Source organism: Leptodactylus fuscus, chromosome 5 (genome assembly GCF_031893055.1).
Source record: "Leptodactylus fuscus isolate aLepFus1 chromosome 5, aLepFus1.hap2, whole genome shotgun sequence".
Lineage (NCBI taxonomy): Eukaryota > Metazoa > Chordata > Amphibia > Anura > Leptodactylidae > Leptodactylus > Leptodactylus fuscus.
The window spans coordinates 41,514,976-41,533,631 of NC_134269.1; the positions used below are offsets into that span (position 1 = coordinate 41,514,976).

Genomic DNA, 18,656 nt, shown 5'->3' on the forward strand with positions numbered 1-18,656 from the left:
AGAACCTGCCCCGAAGCTCTGAAAGCAGTTTCTTACTGTCCATTCCATTGCATGAAGATTTCTAGTGAATTGCAAAGCTCACAGTTATTGAAAGATTATTAGGCAGACATAACGGAAGTGTCCTATGATGGACTATTGGGGTACCTACCTCTATTCACCCTTTCCCTAATGGATCTTGCACCCAATTTGTAAAGTTGTTCCATTTACGCCACTCCAAACTATTGGCTCCTGCCTCGCTGCGTCCACCTGTTTCTTCTATGTCAACTCTATGGCAGTTCAATCTATGGGAATATTCATTCTATATCCAGCCACGTATTGCAGATAATATTACTACGAAATAACAATGCGCCAGAATTCATATACTACAGACGCGGTACTGAATTGTCATTTATAGTGTATGTTACGTATCACGGGGTTAATAAAACTCGTATATCTGCAATGCTGTATATAAAACCAAGGCAAACGCATCATATCACTGCGATACGTATCAAACAACTAACTCGCCTCTGCTACATCTATACATTACCAATGCATGCAATACGTAGATACCTCAGGATCCTCAGTACAGGGGTTAATGCAGAATGAGCAATGTCGGGGAATGTAGGAAAGTTGCTGTCCTGCCAGCAGAATGCATTTTACTCACATACGCAGCCTGCGCGCCAAGGAATCGGATTTAACCCTTTCGACTAACAGAGGCAAAGAAATTCCAGCATGTAACTTATTTTTTTCTGCAAAGCCGGGTTGTATACAGTGTACAAAATCTACGTTATTTGGCACATCAGAATGTCACGGCGTATTATTTAAGGTCATTGTAAACCTAGCGGCGTATCGCGATGCCGCTCCAAATGCTTAAATGACAAACTCAACTCTGCTACATTTGTATGTTTGGGTAGTATCAGTAAACCGTGCGAGGAGATGATACAACAGGAATCGGTAAAAGGAAAGATGCAGATAGGGTTAAGAGCAGACAATAACAACAAAGGGCGACAGAAAAATGGGGACAATTAAAGTCGTCTCACCTTATAGTGTCCTCCTGTGTATGTGTCCTCCCAGGGTGCAGTGTCTGCCCCTCTCCCCATCAATATAGGGAAGTCACTGTGTATGGTGGAGCCGTGTCTATACTCTATACACTGTGATAGATGGCTCAATAGTCCTTCCTGCTGCCCAATAACAGCTGGTGGTGGTGCCTCGGCCCGCCACTCATTGGATAACCTGCCCTCAATTGGGCGTACACTCTCTCAGACAATGCTAAGACAGGGAGGGGGTGTACTGGTCACAGCATCTGTCTGAGAAAGCAGCCTTAAAATACTGGTGCATGGCAGGAGGGGGTGAGGGGGGGCCCAGCCTTTGTCATACTTCAAGGGACGTGGGAAAGTTGCTAAGTGATACATAGGCCATCTGATATGCTGCATGTCCCAGAAACATGGAAGCTCTGCAGCCAAGAAGTAACCCACCAGTGCCCGTCATGCCAGGGGCAGGCCAAAATATATAACTATATGCTTATACAGACACCAGTGAAAAGTTTACAGGAGGCATGGCGTAATGTAAAGACATGGGCAAAGACACCACGCAAGTGCCATACTAAGGATAAGTTCACATGTGATGTAAATGATGCAGATTGTGTACAACAGAAATCTGTAATGGTGGTGGGCAATTTAATGCAAATGAATAGACTTATTGAAGACCCCATTTACTCGCAGCCGGGGGAAATATGGCCCCCCTCATGTCAGCTTAACCTAAATGTATGGTAGACAGATCACAGATTAGGTAGATAGATAGATAGATAGATAGATAGATAGATAGATAGATAGATAGATAGATAGGAGATAGATAGATAGATAGATAGATAGATAGATAGATAGATAGGAGATAGATAGATAGATAGATAGATAGATAGATAGATAGATAGATAGGAGATAGATAGATAGATAGATAGATAGATAGATAGATAGATAGATAGATAGATAGATAGATAGATAGAAAGATAGATAGATAAGAGAGATAGATAGATAGATAGATAGATAGATAGATAGATAGATAGATAGATAGATAGATAGATAGATAGATAGATAGGAGATAGATAGATAGATAGATAGATAGATAGATAGATAGATAGATAGGAGATAGATAGATAGATAGATAGATAGATAGATAGATAGAAAGATAGATAATTAGATATTAGATACATATGAGATAAATCACAGATTAGATACATACATATATAGATACAGTATATACACATATAAGATAGATAGATATAGATCAGAAATGGATATGAGATAGATATAACAGATTAGATGAGATATGTTGATCACAGATAGATGTGAGGTAGATACATATCAGATACATAAATAAATGAATAGATAGGTAGATAGATCAGATAAATATTACATACCAAAACACCTTCTGAACACCACTGTGGATATTTACACCTGCTTTCTCAGGTATACATAGGCAAAGTGTTTCTCCTTTCAGGGTCTGCAATGTACAATATGGTGACCACTATGGCTGGTGATGATGTCACTATAAGAGTCATATACAGTATACAAAACTAGAGTCACGGGGTTGCAGCAGCAGTAGCGGCACAGGATAGATATATTCCTGCTAACATGGGGATACCTACTGTATTCAGGCATTCTAAAACCTAGAAGGACATCATAATGGGTGTCAGACATGGAAAGTGAGGGCCAGGCCTAAAGCAGTGACCGAGCATGTACACCAGGGGGTTGTATTTGAGGATATAAGCTTAGGATAGTTCTTTCTTCCTGAGGTCCCACCATAAGTAAACCTCAACTGTATGGTCCAAATGATATAAACAGGGTCAACGTTACGACCAAGCTGTCTACACACGTGGACAAAATTGTTGGCCCCCCTCATTTAATTAACTAAAAACCCCACAATGGTCATTTTCGCTTCAACAGAATTTAGCAGGCCTGGACAGAAATGATGGCTCCCGTAACTTAATATTTTGTTGCACAACCTTTTGAGGCAGTCGCTGCAATCCAACGATTCCTGTAACTGTCAATGAGACTTCTGCCCCTCTCAGCAGGTATTTTGGCCTCCTCATGAGCAAACTGCTCCAGTGGTCTCGGGTTTGCACGGGGCCTTTTCCAGGTGACATGTTTCAGCTCCTTCCAAAGATGGTCAATAGTATTTAGGTCAGGGCTCATAGAAGACCACTTCAGAATAGTCCAATGTTTCCCTCTTAGCCATTCTTGGGTGGTTTTAGTTGTGTGTTTTGGGTCACTGTCCTGTTACAAGACCCATGACCTGTGACTGAGACCAAGCTTTCTGACACTGGGCAGCACATTTCTCCCTATAATCCCTTGATAGTCTTGAGATTTCATTGTACCCTGCACAGATACAAGACATCCTGTGCCAGATGCAGTAAAGCAACCCCAGAACATAACAGAGCCTCCTCCATGTGTCACAGTAGGGACAGTGTTCTTTACAAGATATGCTTCATTTTTCTATTTGTGAACATAGAGCTGATGTGTCTTGCCAAAAAGTTTTATTTTTGTCTCATCTGTCCATCGGACATTCTCCCAGAAGCTTTGTGGCTTGTCAACATGTAGTTTGGTTATTACTACTTTTGTCAGATTCAAGTTATTTCTATGACCATTGTGGGATTTTCTTTCATTAAACGAGGGGGTATCAAGAATTTTGACCATGTGTGTAGGTGGTACATGTGGCACTATTATGTAGGTTCCGAGAGTCACTGTTGCATGGGAACTACAGAATATACCTCAGACCTATGTAAGGGGCACCTGTGTACATGCAGTACAATCAGGCAGTATGTTATAGTGTAGTGATGTGTCGTTCGTGAAAGAGCTGACACCTTGACCCTGGCTATCCCCACCTCCAAATTGGTTACCCCCTTCTCCTATTAATCTAATGTTATGACGTGCATCATACCATTGGGATAAAAGGTGTACTGGATTGGAGTACCTGACTTTCTATATAGAAGTGGTAATTTATAAAGGAGCAGTTCAAGAGCCATAAGAGCAGGCTCTTGTTAGTGAGCAGATCCAAATGCTACCTTTCACTAAGACGTTCCCATTACTATTATAGAGAAGGAGGAGGTTGATATTTAGTTTTGTGGGAAAAGTATAAATTGATTTTATTTATTCTCTGCTTGGGAGTCCAGTGGGCGGTCCTAACCAGTGATTGACCGATCTCCGTGTATACAAAGTCACTGAGTGTGGATGCCACTGGGCTCCTAAATGTAGAAAGAGGAAACCAAGAAGGAAACCCACCAGTGCATATCACACCAGAGGCAAACATAAAGATATCATATGGACAGATATCTGTTCTTCAGTTATATACTGCATGTGAACGTAGAAAGAAGGCGAATGGAGATACACACCAGAGGGGATACTGAGCATTGCTGCCTGGAAAGTTACTCTTTCTAGCATAGGCACCATGTGTCCTCCTGTAAGGGTTCAGAATGTATGGTGACATCATAATGGATGATGTCACAATGGATGTCATACATGGAAACCTAGAGCCAGGGACTCACAACAGCAATTCAGCATTACTTATGTGGAAGGGGGGCTGTAACAAATAGAGGGGGGCATTATTACATGTGGGGTGGTGCTGAAACCCAAATTCTTCCCCTAACCAGTAGATAAGTGGCCTCAGCGGTCACATAAGAGGACCTAAGACGTCACCAGCGACATATATGAGTGATGTCTCAGGTCCTTTCCTGTGACCGCTGAGGCATTATTGTTTTAAAGGGGTTGTCCAGTCAATATTGGTGTCATGCATGCAGGTGTCAGTGCATTTATAACCCTGGCCTGCTGCCTGCATTAATATTTCTGATCCTGAACAATCCCACAGGAGGTATTAAGGGGCACAAAGGGGCATTATTAATTTAAGATATATTTGGGGGTATCATTCGTTGTCAGGGGATTTTTTTGTATAATGTATTTTATAATTGTGGATAGCAGCAGGATGGGCACTTTGTATAGGCAAGTAAAATGTGGGTCAGGTGTCTGGAAAAGTAAAGAGCCAAAGATGTCTGTGCTGTAAACTTTACAGAGACAAGCTGCGGCTGGAAGAAGTGGTCATGGCGGTCCAGATGGAGGAGACACGAAATGTGAATTAGTCAGAGACGTCTCCTGTAAGGGGGCGTTCACACTAGCGTCGGTGTCTGACAGCTAGTGTCCGATGCTAATGTCCGCGCAAGATTTTGCGCTGACATTGGCATGGGACAATAGCTGTCGGACACCAACGCTAGTGTGAACCCTGCCTAAGTCACAACATTTCTCTGTGCTGTATTTACTTAAACTGTATGCAGAGCCTTGTGTACGGCCAGGATATCACTATAAGGTCACCGTATAGTAATAATATCTGTATACCCAGGTAGGGGGCCGCCATGGATATGTTTGCCCCCCTGTACCAAACCCCTAGCTACGCCTCTGACTCGAAATGCAAAAAAAACTTTGGGAATTTGGAAAAACAATTGCCGTCTAGTGAGTGTTGGTGTGGGACATGATCATTTGGGAATTTTTTCAGAGGCCCAGCTCAGGTGCAGAAAAATTATCAACTTAAATTCACCTTTTCTCCCCTCTTTTGGTCTCAGTTAATAGTGTCATTATATTGACCCACTCCACATGACTACTAAGACCTATCACAGGCCACATCAGTCCCCGACATCACCCAGAAGAATGAAAAAGGTCACGAAAGAGAAGATCAGATGTCACAACGTCTTATTTATTAAAAGCAGAAAAACATCATGAGACTGTGTATATGACGGAAAAGGTAGGAATTCTATCCACAGATATAGCACCGAGTCCTGTAATACTTCAGATGATGGGATGTCAGCCGGGGTCTATCCACAGATATAGAGTGTTGGACAAAAGTATTGGCACCCCTGTAATTCTGTCAGATAATACTCAGTTTCTTCCAGAAAATGATTGCAATCACAGATTCTTTGGTATTAATATCTTCATTTAATTTGTCTTCAATGGAAAACCACAAAAAGAATTGTCAAAAAGCCAAATTGGATATAATTCCACACCAAACATAAAAAGGGGGTGGACAAAAGTATTGGCACTGTTTGAAAAATCATCTGATGCTTCTCTAATTTGTGTAATTAACAGCACCTGTTACTTACCTGAGGCACCTAACAGGTGGTGGCAATAACAAAATCACACTTGCAGGCAGTTGAAATGGATTAAAGTTGACTCAACCTCTGTCCTTTGTCCTTGTGTGTACCACATTGAGAATGTAGAAAAGAAAGAAAAGCAAAGAACTGTCTGAGGACTTGAGAAGCAAAATTGTGAGGAAGCATGAGCAATCTCAAGGCTACAAGTCCATCTCCAAAGACCTGAATGTTCCTGTGTCTACCGTGCGCAGTGTCATCAAGAAGTTTAAAGCCTATGGCACTGTGGCTATCCTCCCTAGATGTGGATGGAAAAGAAAAATTGACGAGAGATTTCAACGCAAGATTGTGCGGATGGTGGATAAAGAACCTCGACTAACATCCAAACAAGCTCAAGCTGCCCTGCAGTCCGAGGGTACAACAGTGTCACCCTGTACTATCTGTCGGCGTCTGAATGAAAAGGGACTGTATGGTAGGAGACCCAGGAAGACCCCACTTCTTACCCAGAGACATAAAAAAGCCAGGCTGGAGTTTGCCAAAACTTACCTGAGAAAGCCAAAAACGTTTTGGAAGAATGTTCTCTGGTCAGATGAGACAAAAGTAGAGCTTTTTGGGAAAAGGCATCAACATAGAGTTTACAAGAAAAAAAAAAAAGAGGCCTTCAAAGAAAAGAACACGGTCCCTACAGTCAGACATGGCGGAGGTTCCCTGATGTTTTGGGGTTGCTTTGCTGCCTCTGACACTGGACTGCTTGACCGTGTGCATGGCATTATGAAGTCTGAAGACTACCAACACATTGTGCAGCATAATGTAGGGCCCAGTGTGAGAAAGCTGGGTCTCCCTCAGAGATCATGGGTCTTCCAGCAGGACAATGACCCAAAACACACTTCAAAAAGCACTAGAGACTGGTTTGAGAGAAAGCACTGGAGACTTGTAAAGTGGCAGCAATGAGTCCAGCCCTGAATCCCATAGAACACCTGTGGGGGAGAGATCTCTTGGTGGCAGTTTGGAGAAGGCCCCCTTCACATCTCAGGGACCTGGAGCAGTTTGCCAAAGAAGAATGGTCTAAAATTCCAGCAGAGCCTTGTAAGAAACTCATTGATGGTTACCGGAAACGGTTGTTCGCAGTTATTGTGTCTAAAAGTTGTGCTACCAAGTATTAGGCTGAGGGGGCCAATACTTTTGTCTGGCCCATTTTTGGAGTTTTGTGTAAAATGATCAATGATCTGACTTTTTTTTCATTCTCTTTTGTGTTTTTTCATTGCAAGCAAAATAAATGAAGATATTACCAAAGAGTTTGTGCTTGCAATCATTTTCTGGTAGAAAATGAATATTATCTGAAAGAATTGCAGGGGGGGCCAATACTTTTGGCCAACACTGTAGCACCGAGTCCCGTAATACTTCAGATGATGGGATGTCAGCCCGGGTATGTCCACAGATATAGCACTGAGTCCTGTAATACTTCAGATGATGGGATGTCCGCCCGGGGATGGTCTGGACTGTTGCTGGTGGTAAGAAAGTCACTGATGAAGCTGTAGGTCTTGGTCAACAATAGTCATCATTATCATCATCATCTCGATTGATGGTCCTGAGTATTTCCACCACACACAGTGTTACGGTCACCTCCAACATCCGTCTTAGCAGGACTTCAGAGTCCTCCATAACAACTCAACTCAGAAAGCGCAGAAAGAATGTCTGTGTTCTTCCCATATCGCAGTCTTCACATACACAATCTCCTATATCAACGCCACGCTGTAAACCCTCAAGGCTCAGACTGTAACGTGTCATGGCTATATAGTAGTGTAGTGGTGACATCACAATGGCTGAAGATTCCAGAGGTGACATCATCATGTTCTGCTCTAGGCAATAGGCGGCCATGTTTATGGCTTATGGCCTAAGTAGTGATGTGTGACTTTTTTTTTTAAATAACTTTATCAAAATCACAATAATACAAATTAACTTCAATGGTATTAATCTTATATTATTATATGGATTTTTGGAATATTTTTTTCACATTTGTAAGAACCTAAATATTAGGGCAATAAACAGCGCCGCACCTCCCATGAGGCGACCCGAAAGCGACCGCTTCAGGCAGCACTATGCCGGGCCCCTTGGGGGGGGGGGGGTGAAGGGGTGGCATTTTTGCTAACCTAAGCCAGTCCAGGACAAACTGTCCTGGACTGGCTTACGCTAGGTTCACACCTGCGTTCAGGGTCTCCGTTCTGTGGTTTCCGTCTACTGCATGCCAGAAGACGGAAACCACAGACCGGGTCCAGCCGTGAGCGGCGGTGAGCGTTTTATGCTCTCCGCCACGAAACCGTTTTTTTTTAAATCCGGACACAGAGTACTGCATGTCCGACTCTGTGTCCGGATTATAAAACCCGGTTTTGCGGCAGAGAGCATAAAACGCTCACCGCCGCACAGCTTTCTCACCCATTCAAATGAATGGGTGAGAGAGAATCCTGCAGGTTTGTGTCTCCTGCTCTGTTTTATGCAGGAAACGGAAACCTGCAGAACGGAGAGGAGAACGCAGATGTGAACGAGCCCTTAGCGTCACTGTCTCGGCAGCCCGGCACGGGAAGCGAGCGGTGGACTGGGGAGGCCCTGTGGACGCAGCGCTGCTCCACCGGCCTCCCCTCACGCTCCCTGCCTGCTAACGCCGCTCCACCCTGCCCCCTTCGCTCCGCCCCCTCCGCTCTGCCTCCTTCTCCCGGGGGGCGGCTGTCTGTCGTCCACCTCAGGCGGCATAAAAGCTAGGTTCATCCCTGGCGATAAATATTTTGAGTCCTGTCCCAGAAAGGTGGAATTAGATGTGCATGAGTTGTCTATTATCTTTACGCACCTCCATGGTGCCTCTGTTTATTGTATTATGGGGTCTAAAGAGGTCCCATATTATATTAGTGGTTGGGACAAATATGTTTGGTCCCATCTAACATTTGCTGATGAACTTTGTGAAGATTTTCAAGGTCAAATCTCAAGAAGATCTCCCAACACCAGTCATGACTCCCTGCTATAACCTGAGGTGTCATCAATCACTCCCTATAAAGCCGGTTATACAAATTTCGACTAATGTTAGCAGACTCTTCTGATTTTTGGATTGCTGGCCAACCACATAATGTTAATGGGACTCCCAACCTTCTCCTCATAGCAAGTGACAAGGGTTTTTGCTACTGGATTTCAATATGACCAAACTATTTGTTCTTAGGGGATATAAGAGAAGTCTGAAAGTGTCTTACTGCCCTAACCCTATTCAGAATATAGGCGTGATTGGTCGAGCAAACTAGAAGTATATGGGGAAGGTGGAAGGAACAAATGTTCCCCCTACGCCCAAACAGCAGCACAAGATGGGGTATTCCTGCCCCTGTGTACTGTTAGGACAGGTGGAACTTTTAATAAACTAACTAGTTACCCTCCCATAAAAGGTCCAGGAGACCTCCCCCTCCCTGTGTTTTTTTCTGTCCTGTTACCAGGACAGGTGGAGGGAGAGGTCTCCTCCTCTCCCACACATTTTCTCTTTTTTTTTTGGAGGAAATCTCCTTTTTCTAGCCCCCCCCCTCCCCCCATCTTGTGCTGCTGCTATCAGAGTCTTACCGGGGGTTTGGGGCTTTCTTTGCCTCCCTGACGGCGCCTCCTGCCTTCTCCGGTCTGGCGCGGCCCCATCTGTGCTACAGCGGATGGGGGGGGATGGTGAGGCAGCGTATCTGTTCTCGGCGCTGCGGCGCCATTCGTCCGGCTGCCGGGGGGAACTGTAGATGCGGTTCCTTGTTTCGCCGCGGGCACTATTTGCTGGTGCTCCGCGGACTTCCTCTCTTCCCGCGCATGCGCGGGAATCCGGTTCGCGCATGCGCGGACCGTCGTCCCCGCTCGGCCGGACTTTGGGAGCGCTTGAGCAGCGCTCCCACCCCGCTTTTTGTGCTGGATTTAAAGGGATAGTGTCCCCCTCCACTCCATCCTCCTAGCCATCTTAGGCTAGCAATAAAATGGTGCCCCCAAGCCTGGCTCTAGCCGAGGCGCTGGAAGGGGGCGGAGCTAAGGTTCGCCCCGCCCCCGTTTCTCCCTATTTCTTCCTGGTCTGCCCAGAGTAGGTTGCCTGTCTGCTTAGCTTGCAGGTTCCTACTCTCCCTGGGCAACCAGAAAGTAGAAGAAAATTTCCTGACACCACAGGTGCTGAAATTCCTTTCAAAAGGTGATGTATGCCCCCTGGTGGGCCCTCAGGGTAGAGGCTGCAAAGGTAAAGGAAATAATGAGTAATATGTTTTTCCTTAGATGTCATCCTCCTCTTCAGTGGCGGATAACCCTAAAAGGAAGGCTTCCAGTAAGCGTCGCCACCTTGCCTGCGCCAAATGCGAAGTCCCCTTACCTGATGGCTACGCTTACCAATGTTGTCGCGGGTGTCGGGGTCCCCCCTCAGAAGACACTTCTGTCCGTGACATGGTCGGTTGGGTAAGGGAATTCGTCGAGGAGTCGATGAAAGAGATGAAATTCTCTATCTCTCAATTGGCCAAGAGACCACGGCTGGATTCGCCTCCTTCTCTCCCACCGATGGAGGGTCTCCAGATCTTGGACGAGGTATCCTCGGCGGAGGACAACCTGGACCCATCTAAGCCGGTATTCTCGGTGGAGAGGATGCCCAAACTGCTAAGAGTGGTTCGGGCTAAGGAGTTGGAGGAGGCGGCTGAGGAGGCTCCATCTACCTCTCTCAGAGCCTTCAGGGCGGACCCAGACTTGGTAAAAAGGCTGGAGGCTGAATGGCGGTTCCCTGAACGCCCATTCATTGCGTCTAGACGCTTTAGGTCTCTTTTTCCCCTATCCGAGGCACAATCCAGCTCCTGGGGCCCTCCGCCCAAGGTTGACATAGCCGTCTCCAAACTGTCAAAGCGCACGGTGGTACCAGCGGAGGATGGCTCTAACCTCCAAGATGTGATGGATCGCAGGGCGGAGGGGTCCCTGAGGCGTGTATACGCCTCTTCCTCGGCACAGGCCTCAGTGGGCATTGCGGCTAGCGAGGTGGTCGCTAAACTGCGGTCAGACATCTCTAAGCTGGAGAGAGATATTGATTCCGGGGTCCATCGGGACGACTTGCTGTCGGCCATGACAAATATTTCCCTCATGTCTGACTATCTCTCGGAGGCGGCCTTCTACCAGGTCAAGCTGGCCGCAAGATCCATGGCATTGTCCACCGCCACAAGGCGCCCCCTCTGGCTTAAGCCCTGGAGGGCAGATAATGCCTCCAAGTTTAATTTATGCGCCTTGCCATTCGAGCCCGGCAGGCTATTTGGCAGCGAACTCGACCGGATAATGGAGGGTCTGGCCGATTCAAAGGGTAAGAACCTGCCCCAGTCTACAGGATCCAGGCAACGATCCTTTCGGGGCTACGCCCCCTCCAGAGGCATGTCTAGAGGCCAGTTCCGTAGGCGCCCCTCGGGCCCAAGAGGCGGTCGAGGTTCCTCCCGTGGTGGTGAGAAAAGATCCACCTTCTGACTGTCACGACCCCCTTGCCTGCAGGGCCAAGGTGGGGGGTCGTCTCTCCTTACATTTAACCGCCTGGCACCATCAGATCCAGGATCCTTGGGTTCTCCAACTTATACGGGAAGGCTACAAAATAAACTTCCTTTCCCTTCCTCCAGACAGATGCAGGAGGACCCGCCCTCTTCAGGGCACCAAACAACTTCATCTGCAAAGATCTGTGTTGGAGTATATCGACAAGGCTGCATTGGAACCCGTCCCCCTGAACGAACAAGGGCAAGGCGTCTACTCACCCGTGTTTCTAGTGCCAAAATCGACCGGAGGGTGGCGCATGATTATCGACCTAAGGTATGTAAATCAATTTATCCGCAAGGTCCGGTTCCGGATGGAGACCATAAGGTCGGTTCTCCCTTTTCTGCAGCCAGGAGATCTATTCGTCACCTTGGATTTGAGGGACGCATACCTCCATATTCCTATCTATCCTCCACACAGAAAATATTTACGGATTGCCACATATCTAAACGGAAGATTACATCACTTCCAGTTTACAGCTCTCCCGTTCGGTATAACCTCAGCCCCCCACACCTTTACAAAGGTAGTGGCCCCGGTCATAGCCGCCCTGCGCCTCCAGGGGATATTTATTGTCCCATATCTAGACGATTGGCTAATAAAAGCTCAGTCAAGGGAGCTCCTCGCCACGCAGTTGAGCATCACAGTGGCATTTATAAGCGAACTGGGCTGGCTAGTAAACTGGCAAAAGTCAGTAGTGGTTCCATCTACCCGGATTCAATTCCTAGGGTTCAACCTGGATTCTCTCAGTATGATGATCTCCCTGCCCTCTCCTCGAAAGGAGAAGATTGGTCGAGCGGTTCACTACCTATCCCGAACCAGGAAGGTTACAATCAGGACAGCGATGAAGGTCCTAGGTCTCATGTCCGCGACCATCGAGGCAGTTCCCTGGGCTCTATGGCACATGCGCCCGTTACAACTCGAGATCCTGAGAGTATGGAACCACAGTCCCATGGGACTTCAGAAGCCTATCCAGCTTTCCATCAGTGCCCGTCGATCACTACAATGGTGGTCCCAACTCAAAGACGGGAGGTCCACGGTCCAGACCTCCTGGACCCTGTTGACCACAGATGCCTCCCTAACAGGCTGGGGAGCGCATCTGGGGGAGACCCTAATACGGGGAACATGGAACCCGCAGGAGAGAACTCGCTCCTCCAATTGGCGAGAACTTACGGCAGTTTTTCTGGCACTACGGACTCTGACTCCCCATCTCCAAGGGAAGGCTGTCAGAGTAAGAACAGACAATTCTACAGCCGTCCAATATATCAACAAACAAGGGGGCACCAGGTCCCCCTCCTTGATGCGGGTGACCGATCTGATATTTTCATGGGCGGAGAAGAATTTGTCCCGGCTGTCAGCGGTACATATCAAAGGCCACCTCAACGTCCTGGCAGATCAACTAAGCAGGGGACTAGTGACAACAGCCGAATGGTCCCTGTCCCCGGAAATTTTCCAACAGCTTACCAGGATATGGGGTCTCCCCGAGGTGGATCTGATGGCCACCCAACACAACGCCAAGGTGGGACGGTTTTGCTCCCTGTACCGGGACGGCAATCCCTTGGCGATCGATGCCCTGTCAATACCCTGGAGCTTCAAACTAGTATACGTTTTTCCTCCCATTCCAATGATTCCCAGGGTGTTGGCAAAACTCAGGCAGGACCAGACATCGGCCATTGTCATCATGCCGTTCTGGCCGAAAAGGGCATGGTTTACCCACCTCATGTTAATGAGTCGAGGGACCTACTGGAGGCTTCCGTGTGTCCAAAACCTGGTAACTCTAAACAGTCAGCTCTGCCAGGATCTGGACAGGTTCAACCTCACTGCCTGGAGGTTGACCGCACCGTACGTGGAGACAGAGGATTGTCCCAGGCCGTTTTAAGAACACTGGCCCACTCTAGAGCGGACTCAACCAATCGTAGTTACCAGAGGATCGCCCAAGTATTTAACGATTGGGGAGCCAGGAGGCAGTGCGATACAACATCTATCGAATCAGTCCTGGAGTTTTTACAAGAAGGGTTGGACAAAGGATTGTCCCCAGCCACCTTGAGAGTACATGTCTCGGCGTTATCCGCTCTATTGGGGACTAGACTGTCTCAGAATCCTCTTATAAGGCAATTCCAGAAAGGGGCCTCCAGGCTCCGACCCCCGGTTCGGCCCCCGGCTCCCCAATGGGACTTAGCTGCGGTCCTGCAAGGGCTATGTGGCCCTCCATTTGAACCTTTAGCTGAAGTGGACTTCAAGTACCTCTCTTGGAAGGTGACTTTTTTGCTGGCGATCACATCGGCCAAGCGAGTGGGTGAGCTCCAGGCCTTGGCGGCATCAGAGCCATACACAGTCTTTTTTCCAGACAGAGTCCAGCTTAGGTTTGTTCAAGGTTTTCTGCCCAAGGTTCCGTCAGTGGAAAATATAAACCAGACTATAACCTTGCCCACTTTTTTCCCCTCTCCCTCCTCGGAGTGGGAGGAGAGGATGCATAGTCTGGATCTGGTGCGAACATTGCAAGTATACCTGGACCGAACAGGCCCATTCCGTAAGTCAGAAAACCTGCTCATCAATTTTTTTGGTCACAACAGAGGTGTCAAGGCATCCAAACCCACTCTGTCGAGGTGGATCAGAGAAGCCATCTCAGTGGCCTTACAGTCACAAGGGCTGCAGGTTCCGGAATTTTTGCGAGCCCACGCTACCAGGTCGGTGGCTGCATCATGGGCAGAGAGGCAATCCCTCTCAGTAGACCAAATCTGTGCGGCTGCATCTTGGTCTTCCCACTTGACGTTCGCCAGACACTATAGGTTAGACTGGCATGTTTCCAAGGCAAAATCTTTTGGTTATTCTATCCTGACCTCTGCTTGTCAGGATCGCCCTCCCTAGAAGGGGTATTACTTGTTAAGTCCCCATCTTGTGCTGCTGTTTGGGCGTAGGGTGTGTTACATGGGTGTTACATGGGTGTGTTAGGAAACAGAATAGACAACGCTTGAATGACATCCATGTGCAATCTGAGCTTTCCGTAGACTCATTCATTTTGATAAAAGAGCCCAGACTGCCAAAACAACAGTAATAGGACTTGTCCTGAGTTGTGTATCCAGGCTCATGGATCCCACAAAAACCTGTGAAAAACATATATGGTCATATAAAAGAAGGGGTCAGTATGCTAACTGTAAAACCCACTCACCCAAACTACAGTCGTGTGCATGTATAGGTAAAACCTACTGAGTCTGCCAACTACTGGAACATCTGACCTGTCCTTTTTATAGGTCCTGCTGCCTTAAAGGGATCCTATCATTTTAACACATTTTTTTTCCCTACCACGTCGGAATAGCCTTAAGAAAGGCTATTCGTCTTCTCCCTTTAGAAGTCTTCTCCGGGCCACCGTTTGCTTGAAATATAGGTTTTTGCCGGTATGCAAATGAATTCTCTCGCAGTACGGCGTCCCCAATGCTGCCAGAGAACTCTCCAGCGCCGCCTCCATCTTCGTTAGGAACGTCATCTTCCTGTGTCGTCTTCCGGCGCAGGCTTTGAACATTGTAGGCCTCGGGCAGAGCCGTCTGCGCATGCCCACAGGCCACAAGAAAATGGCCGCTTACAAAGTAAGTAAGCGGCCATTTTCTTGTGGCCTGTGGGCATGCGCAGACGGCTCTCCGCCCGAGGAGGCAGAAACCAATCTTCTTTATCCTAGGGTAAAAAATTGTTCCCAACTGCAAATATGGCCGATAAATCCCTGCACCCCACATCAAGGGCACCCTCCTTCTACTAGGCAGGAGATCGCCACCAGAATTTGTCCTGAGGGAACTACTGACACCATCCTTTACCGCAAGGCGTTCCCTCATTGTGCCCATGGGTGGTTTTGGTAGGATAGCCCCCGTGAACCGTGTAAGAAAAAGACCAGTCTAGTACGTTGCAAATTTACATCATGTACCTTTCTATCAGTGGGTAAACCAGGGTTAGTCTGTTTGTTCCAGAAGGTGTCCCTTACTGGAGTTTTACCGAAACCCAGGCCTGGTCCTTGCTCATTAGATGGTTACATTGGTAAGATTGCTCCTACTTTCTCTGCATACTGTCTATTATGGGAGTAGTTCTTACTGGGACTTGGTACAGATACTTACCTGTGCTTTGTTTTTTGTAAACCTTGCTGATTTATTGGATATATGCTATTAATATTATGTAGTAAAGGTTAAGTTTTATGGGTTCTATTTGCGGTGTCCTAATAATGTCCCCGACTGGCACATGGCATGCCTAAATTATCAAGCGGCTCAGACCTCTTAGTAAATCCGGCGCACACCCGTGGGTCAGGATCAAAATCCACACCAGTCAGGAACTAGTAGAGAATTTCTGCATATCTCATGCCAGAAGTGAGTTATGATAGATGTGTTCTCTGCCCCTCTCCATCCATATCTGCAGAAAGTGGTGAGCACATCTTTGGCACATCTTTGGCGCAATAAAACTGGAATTGTTGCCAAATTTCCTCCAATGTATCAGTTGCAGAACAATACCATGTGCCCTGACGTAAGCAGTCTACCATGTCCTACACCATACGGTAGGATCCAGTGAATGGTACTACAAGGAGTGGGCGCCCGGTTCTTGTTACCATGTCCTGACAGGTGCACACAGGTTAATATATAGTATATATACTATAGTATACGGTGTGAAGTAGCTTCCGCCATCCAGACATGACAAATTACGGCCAGACCTTGTTAGCAGCTATCTGCAATGTGATCCATGTCATCCACACTTGTGTATAAAAGGGTTGTCTCATGTTTCACTGCAGGCAAAATATAATATTACATGGTGGATAAGCCAATAAAGGGTCCAACATGCAATACATGGATGATCCAGATAAAGCAGAGACGTCAACCTTATTCCGGTAGACCCTTGTGGGTGTTGGGGTTGAGCACCTGTATGGCAGCCGCTGACTCCCCTACTCCACAACGCTCCTTGTGTCCTATGTGTGATAAAAGTGCCCAAATGTTTGTCATTGCCATGGCTAATGGAGGAGGATTACCCACATATTTTATCAATTATATTTTAGCAATTTAATACCTATTTCGCTCACCATCAACTGGGCAAAAGACTAAAAAAAACTAAGGCAAAAACGAAACATGACCCCACGGCAACCCAGCTTAAATACATACACCTAACATGGGGATATATATTGTGCCCTGTAAGGCACTAGAACTTATAGTGTCGACATCATGTGTCAGCCATGGAAACACAGATGGGACTTACAACAGTAACACAATGAGCCACGAACGGGGCTAAGGGTATGAATATGGAGCAGATTTTTAGGCATATACGGACTTAAAATCAGCTCCAATTCTGACCAGTATCTGCCTTCCATTGTTTTTGGGACACAAATAAAAGAAGCGTTCTTTCTTGTCCTTGCCACAGGACCTATGGCGGTGGCTACACTGCGGATTGCTCCATTGTCTGTGGGTGCACAGTGCTGGATAGAGCAATCTCAGAGGCTCCATCTGTGTATAGGTACGGTTTCTAAGATGTGCATTTATAAAAATGGGGATATTCGAGCCTCCTCTGGCAACGCTCAGTCCTGGGTGGAGTTTCTATAAACCCTAATCCATATCAATCTGAATTTAGCAGAATTCTCTATGAAAATTCAGGATTTTGGAGATCTATGTAAGGAGATCTTCTTCCCTATAAGGCTGCTACTATCTTTTGTTACAGATGTACAAAACCCGACAATAGAACCCCTATTATTGTGTATGAAATCAGAGGCATATGGAGGTACAGTACAGGGGTCATGCACAGCTACAGCAGTACCATTATGGCGCCATATATACAATGCACAGACATGCACTTGACCCCAAAACTGGTTACATTCAGCCACATTTTCAGGCCATATGAAAGAGAGTCTGTCAGCAATTTGGACACTGTAAAACTGCTGACAGTTCTAGGGAGGAGACCTGCAAAACTATTTCTACCTGGCGTCACTGCCCTGCCGGTTCCCCTGATGGTGATCCCTAATGCTGAAGTGCTCTCTGCAGTAAGTGTTCCACGTCCGTGTCCCTCTGCTCTGTAGGGTCCGACCAGGAGACAGATATGGTGGTCATTTTATGGTTATAGAGGAGGAGTTGTGGTCGGAGCAAGTTACTGACAGCACCTCAGAATTAGGCTGGTAGGGTAAGGTCAGGTTCAGTTCAGGAAATGGTTTACAGACCCAAACCAGGCTCAGTATGCCAGCTCAGGGTTCAGACTGGTGAATCTGGCCAATGTACAGGGCGAGTTCCTGGTCCAAGTGAATCCAGCCTTAGGGATCGCTTTTTGGGTACTAGATTAAAATTTTTCATTCATAGTAATACTGATAATAAAGGTAGGCTTAAAGGGGTTGTTCAGCTTAGGATGGGTTATCAGTGAAAGATCAGTGGGGGCCGGACAGCTGAGAACCTTTGCTGATCAGCTGATTAAAGGCCACATTGCTTGGGTGAGAGCCATGACCTCTTCACTGTTTGCATTGCACATAGCGAGTGCACGATATAAGCAGCCTTGCCCAATAGAAGTGATTGGGATAAGACTGTAATAACACCACAAGATCACGAGGAATGAGTTGGTGTGCAATAGCAACAGGGAAGAGCTCACGGTACTTGTACATGCACCACCATCCCTTCACATAGCTGAACAGCAGGACCCTCACTCATTTCTTATTGATCGGTGACCTAACCAGACTATAGGTGTTCGATATATAAAAGAGCTCGACAACCAGTTAAGCAGCTTTCCAGGTCTCTGTTGACAGGTGGGCGGCTCCTGTCTGTCTACTCCTGCCAAGGACCGCCCAACTGACAGTAGAGCATGGTCCTCATTAAAGTCCCATCACCTATTAATCTATCTGTAGAAAACTTCATCTGCAACCCCTATTTATGAATAATTCTGGAGCATCTCTCTTTATAACTGTATCGGAATGCTCCTCTGTTATTCCTCCTGGCAAATAAATTCATTGATAACTGGCTGTTTACCATTTCCCTTTTCAATAGTGCGTGTTTATACCCCATGATACGGTTTAATCTGT

At 46.8% G+C, this 18,656-nt stretch overlaps 2 protein-coding genes and 1 long non-coding RNA gene across 3 annotated transcripts in view; 1 reads left to right on the top strand and 2 right to left on the bottom strand.

Annotated features, from left to right (window-relative positions):
- Positions 1-1,173, bottom strand: part of RASSF2 (Ras association domain family member 2) — a 54,316-nt gene extending 53,143 nt beyond the window's left edge. The window contains exon 1 of the mRNA XM_075273053.1: positions 1,020-1,173. The gene's annotated coding sequence lies outside the window, so the exon portion shown is untranslated. The remainder of the gene's footprint in view (positions 1-1,019) is intronic.
- Positions 1-18,656, bottom strand: part of LOC142202762 (uncharacterized) — an 827,816-nt gene that overhangs the window by 677,096 nt on the left and 132,064 nt on the right. The window lies entirely within an intron of this gene.
- LOC142202758 (gastrokine-1-like) overlaps positions 1-18,656 on the top strand; it is a 474,099-nt gene that overhangs the window by 3,747 nt on the left and 451,696 nt on the right. The window lies entirely within an intron of this gene.